Source organism: Natator depressus, chromosome 5 (assembly GCF_965152275.1).
Source record: "Natator depressus isolate rNatDep1 chromosome 5, rNatDep2.hap1, whole genome shotgun sequence".
NCBI lineage: Eukaryota > Metazoa > Chordata > Testudines > Cheloniidae > Natator > Natator depressus.
Genome location: NC_134238.1, coordinates 115,395,764 through 115,409,688, shown reverse-complemented (window position 1 = coordinate 115,409,688; position 13,925 = coordinate 115,395,764). Strand labels below are relative to the sequence as shown.

The 13,925-nt window shown below is 41.7% G+C and overlaps 1 long non-coding RNA gene across 1 annotated transcript in view; it reads left to right on the top strand.

The window, feature by feature from the left end:
• The window catches only part of LOC141987063 (uncharacterized), a 46,879-nt gene extending 34,983 nt beyond the window's left edge, over positions 1–11,896 (top strand). The window contains exon 3 of the long non-coding RNA XR_012639433.1: positions 11,753–11,896. This is a non-coding gene — a long non-coding RNA (uncharacterized LOC141987063). The remainder of the gene's footprint in view (positions 1–11,752) is intronic.
• The last annotated feature ends 2,029 nt before the right edge of the window (positions 11,897–13,925 follow it).

Sequence of the window (13,925 nt, the reverse complement as noted above, 5' to 3'; positions counted from 1 at the left end):
TCTATCTTGTGGGGAGTGCTATTTAGAGCCAGTAATAAGATTGACCAGATTGTTCTGCAATGGCATTAAAATGGATAATAGAACTCAGGCTGTCCCTGCATGACAGAGGTTCTCTTTGTATGCATGATTTAAGAATTTCACTGCTCTGTAGATCTGGATGTAGTGGTCACTTAGATTGGGGTTGCCGAAACTGATCCTTCTTATAAAAGGATTCCACTGTAGCCCTAACTGTGGGCAGCCTTTCAAGTCTGTCAGTTTTAAGTAATTGAGACTGTTTTCTCTTTACCTTGTTTTACTGCTGAATGCTTTCTTGATAGAGGTAATAGTTAAGTCCACAAAAGAAAGGAAGTGATGTAATAGACGGCTTTTTGTTGCTGCAGTGGCCCAGAACAAAACTGGAAATGTTTAATGGACTATATAAAATATCCTAAGCGAGGATGAAATGTGAGCTACTATATAGTACCAAATACTGCATTTCTCTCTTTTCCTGTGAACAACAGACTTGCTGCAGAAATAGGGACCTGAGGGTATGGCCAAATTAAGTTTTGACATTTCCCTTCCACATTTTTTTCTGTGGAAAGGAAATGTCAAGTGTAGAACTGCTGCCACACACAACCCGCTGCATTACCCCCTTGGCCTTTGGGTGTGCGGCGATATGGAGGAGGATGAGATATGGCCAGCTGATCATGAAGAACCAAAAGATTTGTCAGGAAATCCACTTCCCACTCTGTCAGTCTCCAGGAAATGGCAAGAAGAGGCAGCTTGTCTGCAATGCTTTCTGACCTCATTTTCCCTTTCTGAAAAATGTGTCCTCAGTTCATGTAGGGGGGCAAAGTGATCTTTGAAGTCTATGCTGAGTCTAAGAACAAATTAGGGAGCCATGTTCTCCTGCTCTCCCTGCCCTCTCTGATTCCACCGAGCAGCTCCACTTTGGTGCAAAATCCTCGGAGTTCAAAAGTAGAACATGGAACATTGACTAGCTAATTCCAGGATGCTCCCACTCTGGCTGGCTATAATCCCTAAAATCCTGCATAGACTAAACCACCCAGTGCGGTACAAAGGGACTTCTTTAGTCTTTAGGGAAATATGAGGTATCAGGGACCCTCTTACTCCTTCCATGAATTAAGGCCACATTGGCCAGACCTTGACTCACCTCCAGAGTGAGGAAGAGGGGAAGTATGTGGCCCATCACTGTTATAAAGGCAGTGGGAGAAACTAGGGGAAGAAAAGGTGAACTCATTGTTGCCTAATTACGAGTTCACTCACACATCAGAGGTTCAAAGATTTGGACTCAAATGTTATTGGCTTTGCTTTAAATACAGGTAAGACTTGGGTTGAGGGGGAGAGCAGCTGAAAAATTATGGTGAAGAGAGGGCACAGAGCAAGCAGAGTGGAAAACAAATGTAGAGGGACAAAATGGGGGGGAGGGAAAATAGAATATATACATATGTACACAAAGATAAATTTTATGTATCTATTTCTGATTTCTGTGTGGAATGTGTGTGTATGTGTGTATATGTATCTCACACACACACACTTGTGTTGTTGTTGTTGTTATTACTGCTTGGTACTTCCTGTCAAAATGCTCATGGTGAGCCAGGAGTACGCGCGCGCGCACACACACACACACACACACACACACACACAGAAATCGGAAATAGATGGATCTACACATACAAACCCACATACGTATGTCAACACCAAACCTTACCCACTCACCCATTGAATAGTTCTATTGATCTTAACTTAAATTGGAGTATTCTTGTGAGTAGAGTTATGCACATGCTTAAGTGTTTGCAGAATTTGGAAAATATGTTCTTAATGCCTTGACGTTAAGGGCAATGCCTTAAGATAGGTTCCACCAGACACGAGGTGGGAGACACTTATTTTCCTGGCTGACTATTGTATATTGTGGGTGAGGTAATACTTTTTATTGGACCAACTTCTGTTGGAGAGAGAGACACAAGCTTCTGAGCTACACAGAGCTGTTGGTCAGGTCTAGGAAATGTATTCAGTGTCACAGCTAAATATGAGGTGCAACAAATTGTTTAGCATAAGGAGTTAACACACATTTCAAGTGACCATTCAAGGTGAAGTGGCCACAGCATTGCATATATTGTGTGTCTCACAATGGCAGTATATTTGCATACAGAGTCAAACATGACTGTGGGGATTTAAGGTGAAGAAATTAACAGGAAGATGGGAACAGTGATGAGGGGGAAGCTGTTTACCAGCAAAGAACAAATGGCTGGTCTAATATAGCTCGAGGTACACAGAGATGCCCTGGCATCCTCTGTCTGTGGAGACATACTGACAGTGGGTTTGGTCTTACGAGAGGAGGATCTCAGATATCCTGGTTGAAAAACGCTGTGAGAAGGACTTTGGGTAAGCAATGGCTTATTAGAGGAGAGGGGATCTTATTAGTTATGTTTAGCTCTAGAATGTGTGTTATGATTTTATTTTATATGTAACCCTTTATTTTCAATATTTGTTTGCTATCATGTGAACCCCTGTTCTTTGTAAAATGAATCTATGCTTGTTTTCTCTACAAACACATCTAAGAGCTTTGTGTTAAGTGGAGGTGTGAGTGATCCAGTGCATAACTCATAAGCTTTGGTGTACTGTTCATTTAGGAACAGAGGATCTGGTAATTCTGGGAGTAAGATTGGGGCTGGACACCACAGAAATGCTCGGAGGTCTAGGGTGTTAGAGTGTATCTATAGCTAACCTACAAAGGGATGGTGGAGTCTGCATAGGCTGAGAGGCGGGTGCTTGTGTTGCATGTGGCTGGTGATGTCAGGGAGCTGACCCCTGGCAGGCACAGACAAGGCTTCCGCAAGCTATGGACAGGTGGTAGCGATGTGCCTCAGGGTACGCCTGGGAGCATCACAATATGCACCACTGTGAATTCCAAATGTTCTCCAGACAAGGAAAGCCACAATTTGCATCAGCTGAGCTTATCCCCAAACCTGGGTAAACTCCATTGGAGCAAAGAGTAACTTCCCTGGTCCACACTTGGGATATGTACCTGTGCAGCTATATCAGAAGGAGGCCACAGATTGCTGGAATCAGGGCTAATTTCCAGTGTAAGCCAGGTTGCAAGCAAGCTACTTCCCCTTAATTAATTACTTGACATTCCATTATCCATTGGGCAATGAATAACCCAGTAGCTCCCCCAAGTGGATTGTTACACTGTATCACCAACAAGATGGACTAGGCCCACTTGGTATTTCTCCTTTCCTCTATGCTTGGATGCAATGCACTGCTTGGGCTTTTTATTGACTCTGTTACTTTTCATTTAATTTTATTTATTTATTTCTAGCTGTAGAAAAATAAACAAGCTATCACTGGGGGGGTAAAAGCCGCTCTCTCTTATGGGGGAGTGTAATTTTCATTTCAGCAAATTACAGGATCAAAATTAAACTGGCGGGGGTGGGGGATTTTATTTTTTGGCTGAAACAACATTTCTTCATTGAATTACTTATTTTTTGCTGAGATTAAAATACAAGAAGAGTAATAAACTACTACTAATGGCTACCCTTACTTCAGCACTTCATAGCTATAGCAAATAGTTGAGGCTGGAGATCACCTCTGGGGACAGGGATATGTTAATAAAAAGCTTCCCAGAGTAAACTGCATGTGACTTGTACGCTGTTCATCTGCCATTTTTTGGCACCCAGCAGAGTGCTATGCTGAGGACTGAAGGGTTATAGAAATAAACTATCCCCCTATACCTACAAGTGATACCTAAAAAGTTGAGGTAACCATGTAAATCTCTAACCAAGCCATAATCCCAAATTGGAAGTCTAGTGCCCTGGAAACTTTAGGTTTCACTCCTGTTTAATCTTCCTTTTGAGGGATTAGGTGAAGGTCTTTTTCCTCTCTCCTTTCTGATTGCAAGAAGGGGAGATCTTTGACCCAGTAGGGCCCCATTTTATTTCCCAGCTAACAGGTGTGTTCTGGAGATCTACAGGAATGCCCTGAGGCAGGTGCTTGCTTTAAGGTTGTCACTGACTGGAAAATTTACCCCACCTTCCATTGCATGTACACAGAGCCTCTCAACTTCCTTTTCCAGAGCCCAAGGGAGCCAAGATTGCATCCCTGGGGTAGGGGTAGGAGTTGGTGGAACCACATAGTACTTACATGAAAAGGGTTCTGTCCTTGAGCCACCAATGGTGTTTCTGCATCATGAAACCAGCCAACTCTCACATCTCTGGCTGAATTTTGCACTGAGGAATTGGCAGGTCAAGATCTGGGCCTAGGAAAAAAAAAAGTGATTTAGTCCCTTTAGCATATTTCAGGTGCCTAATAATATTGTTTGAGCACGGTGCTGAGAGTTGCTGCCAATTCAGGGATAGCCGATGTATTAGAGTCTGGAAGAAGGTGATAGCATATCGCAGGTCCCTCCAATTATTACCAGGTGATACTGCTCCTTTCTTTATTTAAATTTAAAGTTACACCAAATTGGCATTTGGTTTTAAAGAGGAAGGATTGTCTTGAGGTTAAGGAAGTGGATTGGGAGTCAGGAGATTGACATTCTCGTCCCTATGTGCCTTTGGGTAAATCATTTAATCTCTCTCTCTTCATTTCCCTATTTGTGAACTGGAGATTCTTTCCTCACAGCAGTGTCTTGAGGCTTAATTCTTTAATGTTTGCCAAATATATTGAGATTTCTAAAGATATTATATGATTTCCAGGTGGTGGAGTGGTAGTATTAATAAATTAGCTTATTTTGCAAGATAACTGTCCTTAAAATTTTGGACATTGCTCTTACATTCATACTCGTCTATCATTTGTAGATAGCTGCCCAGCAGTGTTTTATGCCTCAACTCAGATCTGTGGGAGTTGTACAATGCATACTTCTTTACAGACAAGCCCTGGGGCCACTCATACATGCATTTTTTCATATATACTATGTAGAGTTGGTCAGAAGATAACTTTTCCCTGGGAAAATTTTGACATTTTAGTAAAATACATATTAAAAATATTTTATCCAAGAGTAGATATTTTTATTCAAAATGGTTCTGCAATGTCTCATGGGAGTTGTAGTTCTGGTGCCTTATGCTCTCATTCTCTTCTACATACCTGGCTCTCTAGCCATCTCTCATGATGCACCTCTTCCTCCGCTCTTGGTGAGGTGAGGGGCTGTAACATAGGAATTCCTAGGCATGGTGCTTCATGGAAAATGTAGTCCAGACAGAAAGCCCAACAAGTAGAGGAGAATGGGAGCATAGAGCATCCAAACTACAGTTCCCATGAGACACCGCAGTACAGTTTTGAATCCAAATGTTTCTGGTTTGGGGGTAAAAATGTTTTTTGAGCTTTCGTGTGTGGTTTTTTTGTTTGGTTTTTTTTCTGATGAAATATCAAAATTTTCTGCAGCAGAAGCAGACATTTAGTGAAAAATGTAGTTTAGTTGAAAGCACAATTTTCTCCTGAAAAACAGTGTTGACAGAAAATGTTCAACCAGCTGTAATATTAGGGAATGTCCAATTGCAATTTTCTCATTTTGGAAAAATTGCAAACTGATTCGCTTACTAAAATTAGTGACTGAAATTGAAAAAGTGATGCTGAGGTTTTTTTTCTCACTTTCAGTATTTTCAGTAGAAAATATAGACAGCCAGTTCCCCATATTCTTTTGTGGGGAGAAGGGATAACTTTAACAAAAGAGAATAAAGTAAAAACATTTCTTTTTAGGGTTAGAGTTTCCACAAATGATGGAAAAATAACAATATTCATGGTTTGTTTTTTAACACAGATTAATCAAAATGGAGCATTCCATGGGAACGTGTTGGTTTTTGATGAAATTTCAATATAAAAAACCCAAACTTAAGCATTTTCATCTTATTGGAATGAAATGTTCTGACTTTTCATTCAGAAATTTTATTTTATTTTATAGTATATTATAAATTATTATCAGAATGCGACAGCTAAATACCAGGTGGAACAGATTGTTAAGCTTAAGGAGTTAACACATGTTGCAAGAGACCATTCAAGGTCCAGTGGGCCCATTTCATCTTCAATGGTCTCTTGCAACATGTGTTAACTCCTTAGTTTTAACAATCTGTTCTGCCTTGTAATTAGGTGTGGACACAGTGATTACCTTTCCTAGACCTGAAGAAGGAGTCTGTGTCGCTCGAAAGCTTGTCTCCCTCACCAACAGAAGTTGGTCCAATAAAAGAAATTAGATCACATACCTTGTCACTCTCATATCCAACACAGCTACAACAGCACTGCAAATATAAATTGTAATGTAATATAAAATAAAACAATCAAAATCAAAACAAAATGTTTTAATTGACCTGAAATGATTATTTTCCCAGGCGCCTTAGAAAATCTTTGTTTTTGTTCTGATCTGTGACAAAAACAAATATCAGAATCACAGCATTTCCTACAAAACAGAACTTTTGATTCCAGCACAGCTCCTCTACGAACTACCCAATCCATCTCTCATTGACCTTCACAGAAAGTTTTGCAGTGACTTTGATGGGAGATATATTGGGTTCTAATTCCATCCTTCAACAAGACCGATCTGCAGATTCAATTACATGGACTCTGTCTTTAGATCTCTAATCTGCTCCTTTAGAGATAAAGCTTTTTCTTTCAACTGGTAGAACATATGCCTTCACTAATGGAGGTGTGGGAGTGGGGGTGGCAATGAGGGTGGGCAAACTTCCTTGAATAAAAACCAGTGGTGCTGATTTTCCTGTAACAGCCGTGTAAGTCAGGGACAATGCCCTTGAAGACAGTGGAGTTATGCTAATGTAATAAAAATGGTGGCCCACAGCTCGTTTTGCAGCTACTTCCCAGGGAATCCATGAGGGCTAATGTGCAAAGAATTTTTGCCAGGAACATGTCTCCAAATCACGTGGGGTCTGCTAAATGCCTAGCATTTAAAGGGTCCTGTGTGCATGTAGGAAATTGTAGATTACTTTATTCTAAGAAAATGGAGAGGAAAGAGCAGCAACAAATAATCTAAATTTCACCAGAGTGTATATGCGGCCTTTCAGCAGACACCAGGCTTATTTGAAAATTTTCCCTAGGAGAACATGCTGCTCCCTATCTTCCTGAAATGGCACCAGATGGCTCCTGCTATTCCCCCATCCTTTGTTTCTGGTACAGTCCTCATGCCTCCTGCTATGCTCTCCACCCTCTCCAGGAATCTTTCTATGCTCCCTTTGTCCACATACTTCTGTGCCCCCCCTTGGCTTTTCCTTCTCACCTTTCTACCCCTGATCCCATGTTGACTTCTATTCTCTCCCTATCCTGTAACTTGTTCCTCCTTCTGGTCTCTCCATCTCCCTTTCTCCAATGCAGAACTAACCCTACTCTCTTCTCCAAGTATAGGCTGCTCTTCTCTCAACTGCCTAGCATACCCCTGCTCCGCGACCTGTTTTCTGCTTATCGAGCTATGCTCAGCTTGGCAAAGGGATGTAGTTGGCTGCTGAGAGAGAAACAGCTGGCAGGGAGCAGGGTGTCCAATATAGTGCCAGGACATTGGAAAGTATAGGACTGGATCAGGGGTCATCTCTTCAAATGGGCTGGTTTGTTTTTATACCATACATAGCTCTTTTAGAACTATAAATATTTTTGTGATTGACTAACTTGGGGAAAGGTCTAAAAATCTGGAGTATGTGACTTAAGCAAATCAGCAGAAACATTTAAAGCTGTTAATCAGAGTCTTTCCAGCAGACTGGATAATTCATTATGCTCACTCTATACCGCTAGAGAACAGTTGAGAGAAACTCTACCAGCAACAAAAAGATGCTACGTGAGCCCTGGCCTTTATATAGATGTGTGAAAAGTTTGGTTTATCACTCCCTCGAGAAAATGGGGGAGAGGGAAAGGAAGAGGAAGAAGAACTATCTAGGCTGAGCATGACGTGGTTAGAAAGAATTACTAATGTGTCTAACCCTCTGAGATCTGTACAGGCAAGAAGACATGTACACTTGATGCTTATTATTTCTTGCATACTATAAGATATAAACAATTCAGGTTAGGAAGGGAAACTGGCTTTAATGTATTTTTAAGAGATTTTCCTTGGGAAATTATTTGATCTGTGAAATTCCTTTGAATTGTTCCAAAGTTTTCTTTGTTCTCTTCGGGCTCATATTCACCATTATCATCACTGAGCTCAGACTGAGTAGATGGCTCACTTGGTCTGTCATCAGAATTCTGGGCCCAAGGATCTGTTCAGGCAAAAAAAAATGCCACCTACATATGTACCACTGTGATGTTTTTTTCCTCCCACCACCTGCATTGTGCTCTGCTACCACAGAAAGTGCTGCTGCAAGGTAAGTGAGGAAGGGTGAGATTATGGTTAAGGCACAGGACTGGACTCAGGATATTCTGGTTCAGTTCTCTGCTCTGTCGCAGACTTCCTGTGTACCATTGGGCAAGTCACTTAATCTCTCTGTGCCGCAGTTCCCTGTCTGTGAAATGGACACAACAGAACTTCCTTTCTCCATGCCTTTGTCTTGTCCGTTTAGAATGTAATCTCCTTGAACTGGAGACTGTCTCTCACTGTGTATGAACAATGTCTAGCACAAATGGATCCTGAGGTGCTATTGGAATGCAACAAATCATTAATGATCTGATGTAATGATCTAGTGGCCATCAACACCATGGCAACCTGAAATGCTGCCCTTCTCATTAATAGAGTATGGTGCAGGCAGAGTACTGCAATAGTTCTGGAGCAAGAGCAAAAGCAGTGTGGGAATGGAGCAACAGAAGTAGGAAGGGCACAAGTTTCTCCATTCCTTCTCTTCCTTTCCTCCTTCTGGATCCTAGCACCCATTTCATTTGTTTGTTTCCACATTCATGGGGTGTCATCCAACAGGCAACATCTCACATCTTCCATTTTTTGGTTTATGCCCCCGCATGTCAAGAAATACTCCCTTATAAATGCTTCTATTTATAATAATCACAATGCTATAGCAATAATAATACAGTGCAGATATAACAAGCACATCACACACTGTTATCTCTCTACCTGGTTACCATATCAACCAGTGTTGGGATGATGCCAAGATTTGACCATGCTTGTTCATCTCGTATTGAGCTGGGATGTCAGACTAAATGAAAGTGGATCTTGATGTTCTGGCAGTCTAATTCCAACTACCCAAACACCTGTTTGATCCAAAATAATTCCCAACTCTTTTTTTTTCTTTTCTAACATGGAATAGGTGATAGTTAATGCAAATATTCAAATATGTCTAGTTTATTTTGTCTATATTTGGCTTTCATTTATGTATTATTTCTACAACAAGCATTACTGAGTGCATTGGAATGCTGCTTCAAAGCATAAAATCCATTCTGAATGGAAGTTTCATTGTTACCTTGACTACTCTACTTGGTGGAGTTTTGTTACTCTTTCTGATTAGTTGAACCTGTACATAATTACTTTGGGTGGGGGAGAAGCATAAAGGAGCAAACAATCTAGCAAACATCTGGGTCAATGTGAGAATGGAACCAATAATTTATTAAATTACTGAGCTTTGACAGCTAAAGACAATATAGCCTGGAAATGAATTGCAGAATATGTTTCTTTAAGAAAGTATTAGTCATGGCATGGCAGCTGCAGTGGAAAATATGTTTTTTAATTGGCTATCAGAGTTAATACACTTGGTATATAAAATACACATAAAATGTCTGTATCTAGGTTTACAATGGTGCCCAGGGGCTGCAGTAACACTGCATTCCCTCTGTTTTCCAATGTGTTTCCAGGTAACTTCTTTTGCCTTTTTTTTTTTTTAATTTAAAGGCAAAAACATCTACAGGCCCATTTACATTAGAAAATTTTGGTGTTTTCAAGAACTGGTTTAAGCACCTGGAACACTGCTGAAACACAATGTGTCCATGAACAAAAGTGCTACTAATCTTTCCTAATATCATTACAGTTGTATGAGCTCTAAGTAAATCTTGTGGGTGTCTCTGCCCTTATTGGTTGGATTTTAACCAATTTAGTATTAATGTAGCTAGGGAGCACAGCCATCATAGTTCAACTGGTCCTTGAGGTGGTCCTCTGCACTTTGTACCTCCTCTCCGGGGCATCAGATGGGGGCAATTACAGTTAAGAGATGATATCAAGAGCTGCTAAGAGGAAGCCATTTTACTGGTCCTACAAAACTTGGGAACTAAGCTACATATTCTTGAGCACCATCTACTGGCACTGTATATCTGTGTATATATAACAGACAAAGGAAGGAAGTCCTTTACAGTAACAACTACCAAGAGGTCCCTTATCTCTCCATCAGACCCTGAACCTTGGGTGATTATGGCCTTATCTAGATTAAGATAAAAAGTGTATTTGTGTTTTGCTTTTGCTTTTTATCCCATTGTTAGAACATGTTTTAAATAACCTGTTTTACAAGCCTAATGTGGGAAGACAAAATATTTTATATTATGTGATATTATGTGATAGCTGGTTGAGGTAAACTCTATGGGTTTTTAAAAGGCACTTAATATATTGGGATCGGCTTCCTACATGATCTTCACATGCTCTGTAGGGAAGATGTCTCTGGATAGACCCAGCTTTTGACTATGCCCTTGTATTGATTAGAAAAAGTGGTTAAGGTTCATTTGTCTTCACTCTCTCACATTACCGAAGCCATATCTAGACTTGACCTTTTTCCTAGTCAAGAGAAGACCGATGGGTATTTCTAGACTAGAGTTTGTGCTGCTGTTTCAACTTGAGTTAAATGATTGCCAATTAACATGAATTAATTAAAAATTGGATTCTAGGCTCTCTCTGGATTAGGATTTTAATGTGTGGTTTTAGATCACATTAGCCTAACATCAGTCTAACAAATTGCTTCTAAAACTGTGGTCAAAAGAAGGCAAATTGTACTGCAGCAGTTCAGGCCTGTAGTCAAGAAATAATGGGACTGGAACATCATCTGCACTAAGGTTCCAGTTATAGGCCTGATTGCCAAAGAACATCAGTCTGAATTTAGGCTCTTACAAAAATTAATCTATCATTATTTTGTTCCCTCTGCTTGCATTGTGGAAAAAGCACACAGTGAATGTTTTGACAGAGTGAATATATAGAGTTAATTCTCCTTGTAGTCTGAAATTATATCTTTCATATAATGTCACAGAGTTTCTTGTTTAAAGTAGAGGGCAAAGAGTTTTTACTGTCTGAAAGTACACTAACAAAGGATCAAATATCCCAGATTGGTGCAATATAGAAAGATTTTACAGATGGTTGGAAGAGAATGTAGAAATTTCACTTCCTGGGTCCTTCTGTTGACTTTGAAACTTAGGTAGAAAATTGCCTGGAGAATGCTAAGGACAGTGCAAAGGTATGGTGTGGTGGGACAAGTTCCCAACCCAGCCAGGAAGGGCGCAATCGGCTCAAACCCCAGGCACCTGTGAGGCCTGTTTTACCTACATCTGCTTCAAGGAGGTGCTACACACAGTTTAAGACCACATGGGTACATATCAACCAGTTGAAAGAGTCCATACTTCATGACTGGCACAAATAAGAAAATAAAAGACAATAAGATTAAGTAAGGAAAGTTACTGTGAAATGAATGGAAGTCACCAACATAGCAGTATAGAGAGAGAGATCTGTGAGGCTGGATAGATTCCCAGAACTGATACTAAACTAGGCATAACATTCACAGTCAAATGAGAAAAATATAGGATGTATTTTGTTTATTTTTAGAAATATTTGACAACATCGCTGTTTGGAAAGCTATTTACACTAACAACTACTAAATAAATCTTGAAATGTTGCACTGTTTTGTAGTGACAGGACGTTTGCTAAGGAATCGTGGAAGTCAACGAATGGCTACGCAGGTGGTGTCAGAGAGAAGGCTTTGGATTCTTTGACCATGGGATGGTGTTTCAAGAAGGAGGAGTGCTAGGCAGAGACGGGCTCCACCTAACGAAGAGAGGGAAGAGCATCTTCGCAAGCAGGCTGGCTAACCTAGTGAGGAGGGCTTTAAACTAGGTTCACTGGGGGAAGGAGACCAAAGCCCTGAGGTAAGTGGGGAAGTGGGATACCGGGAGGAATGGCTAGGCAGCAGTTCTGCGGAAAAGGACCTAGGGGTTACAGTGGACGAGAAGCTGGATATGAGTCAGCAGTGTGCCCTTGTTGCCAAGAAGGCCAATGGCATTTTGGGATGTATAAGTAGGGGCATAGCGAGCAGATCGAGGGACGTGATCGTTCCCCTCTATTCAACATTGGTGAGGCCTCATCTGGAGTACTGTGTCCAGTTTTGGGCCCCACACTACAAGAAGGATGTGGATAAATTGGAGAGAGTCCAGCGAAGGGCAACAAAAATGATTAGGGGACTGGAACACATGACTTATGAGGAGAGGCTGAGGGAACTGGGATTGTTTAGTCTGCAGAAGAGAAGAATGAGGGGGGATTTGATAGCTGCTTTCAACTACCTGAGAGGTGGTTCCAAAGAGGACGGTTCTAGACTATTCTCAGTGGTAGAAGATGACAGGACAAGGAGTAATGGTCTCAGTTGCAGTTGGGGAGATTTCGGTTGGATATTAGGAAAAACTTTTTCACTAGGAGGGTGGTGAAACACTGGAATGCGTTACCTAGGGAGGTGGTAGAATCTCCTTCCTTAGAAGTTTTTAAGGTCAGGCTTGACAAAGCCCTGGCTGGGATGATTTAATTGGGGATTGGTCCTGCTTTGAGCAGGGGGTTGGACTAGATGACCTCCTGAGGTCCCTTCCAACCCTGATATTCTATGATTCTATGATTCTATGAAGCACGAGCAGGAGCGCATGAGAGGGCAGGGCTCCTGCCTCATACTGAGAAAGAGGGATAATCAGCGAGTTATCTCAAGTGCCTATACACAAAAGGTGGGAGAGTTGCACTGTATGTAAGGGAGCAGTATGACTGCTCAGAGCTCAAGTATGAAACGGCAGAAAAACCTGAGAGTCTCTGGATTAAGTTTAGAAGTGTGAGCAACAAGGGTGGTGGGAGTCGTGGTGGGAGTCTGCTATAGACCACCGGACCAGGGGGATGAGGTGGACGAGGCTTTCTTCCGGCAACTCACGGAAGTTACTAGATCGCAGGCCCTGGTTCTCATGGGAGACTTCAATCACCCTGATATCTGCTGGGAGAGCAATACAGCGGTGCACAGACAATCCAGGAAGTTTTTGGAAAGTGTAGGGGACAATTTCCTGGTGCAAGTACTGGAGGAGCCAACTAGGGGGGGAGCTTTTCTTGACCTGCTGCTCACAAACCGGGAAGAATTAGTAGGGGAAGCAAAAGTGGATGGGAACCTGGGAGGCAGTGACCATGAGATGGTCGAGTTCAGGATCCTGACACAGGGAAGAAAGGAGAGCAGCAGAATACGGACCCTGGACTTCAGAAAAGCAGACTGACTCCCTCAGGGAACTGATGGGCAGGATCCCCTGGGAGAATACCATGAGGGGGAAAGGAGTCCAGGAGAGCTGGCTGTATTTTAAAGAATCCTTATTGAGGTTACAGGGATAAACCATCCCGATGTGTAAAAAGAATAGTAAATATGGCAGGCGACCAGCTTGGCTTCACAGTGAAATCCTTGCTGATCTTAAACACAAAAAAGAAGCTTACAAGAAGTGGAAGATTAGACAAATGACCAGGGAAGAGTAAAAAAATATTGCTCGGGCATGCAGGAGTGAAATCAGGAAGGCCAAATCACACCTGGAGTTGCAGCTAGCAAGAGATGTTAAGAGTAACCAGAAGGGTTTCTTCAGGTATGTTAGCAACAAGAAGAAAGTCAAGGAAAGTGTGGGCCCCTTACTGAATGAGGGAGGCAACCTAGTGACAGAGGATGTGGAAAAAGCTAATGTACTCAATGCTTTTTTTGCATCTGTCTTCACGAACAAGGTCAGCTCCCAGACTGCTGCACTGGCCAGCACAGCATGGGGAGGAGGTGACCAGCCCTCTGTGGAGAAACAAGTGGTTCGGGACT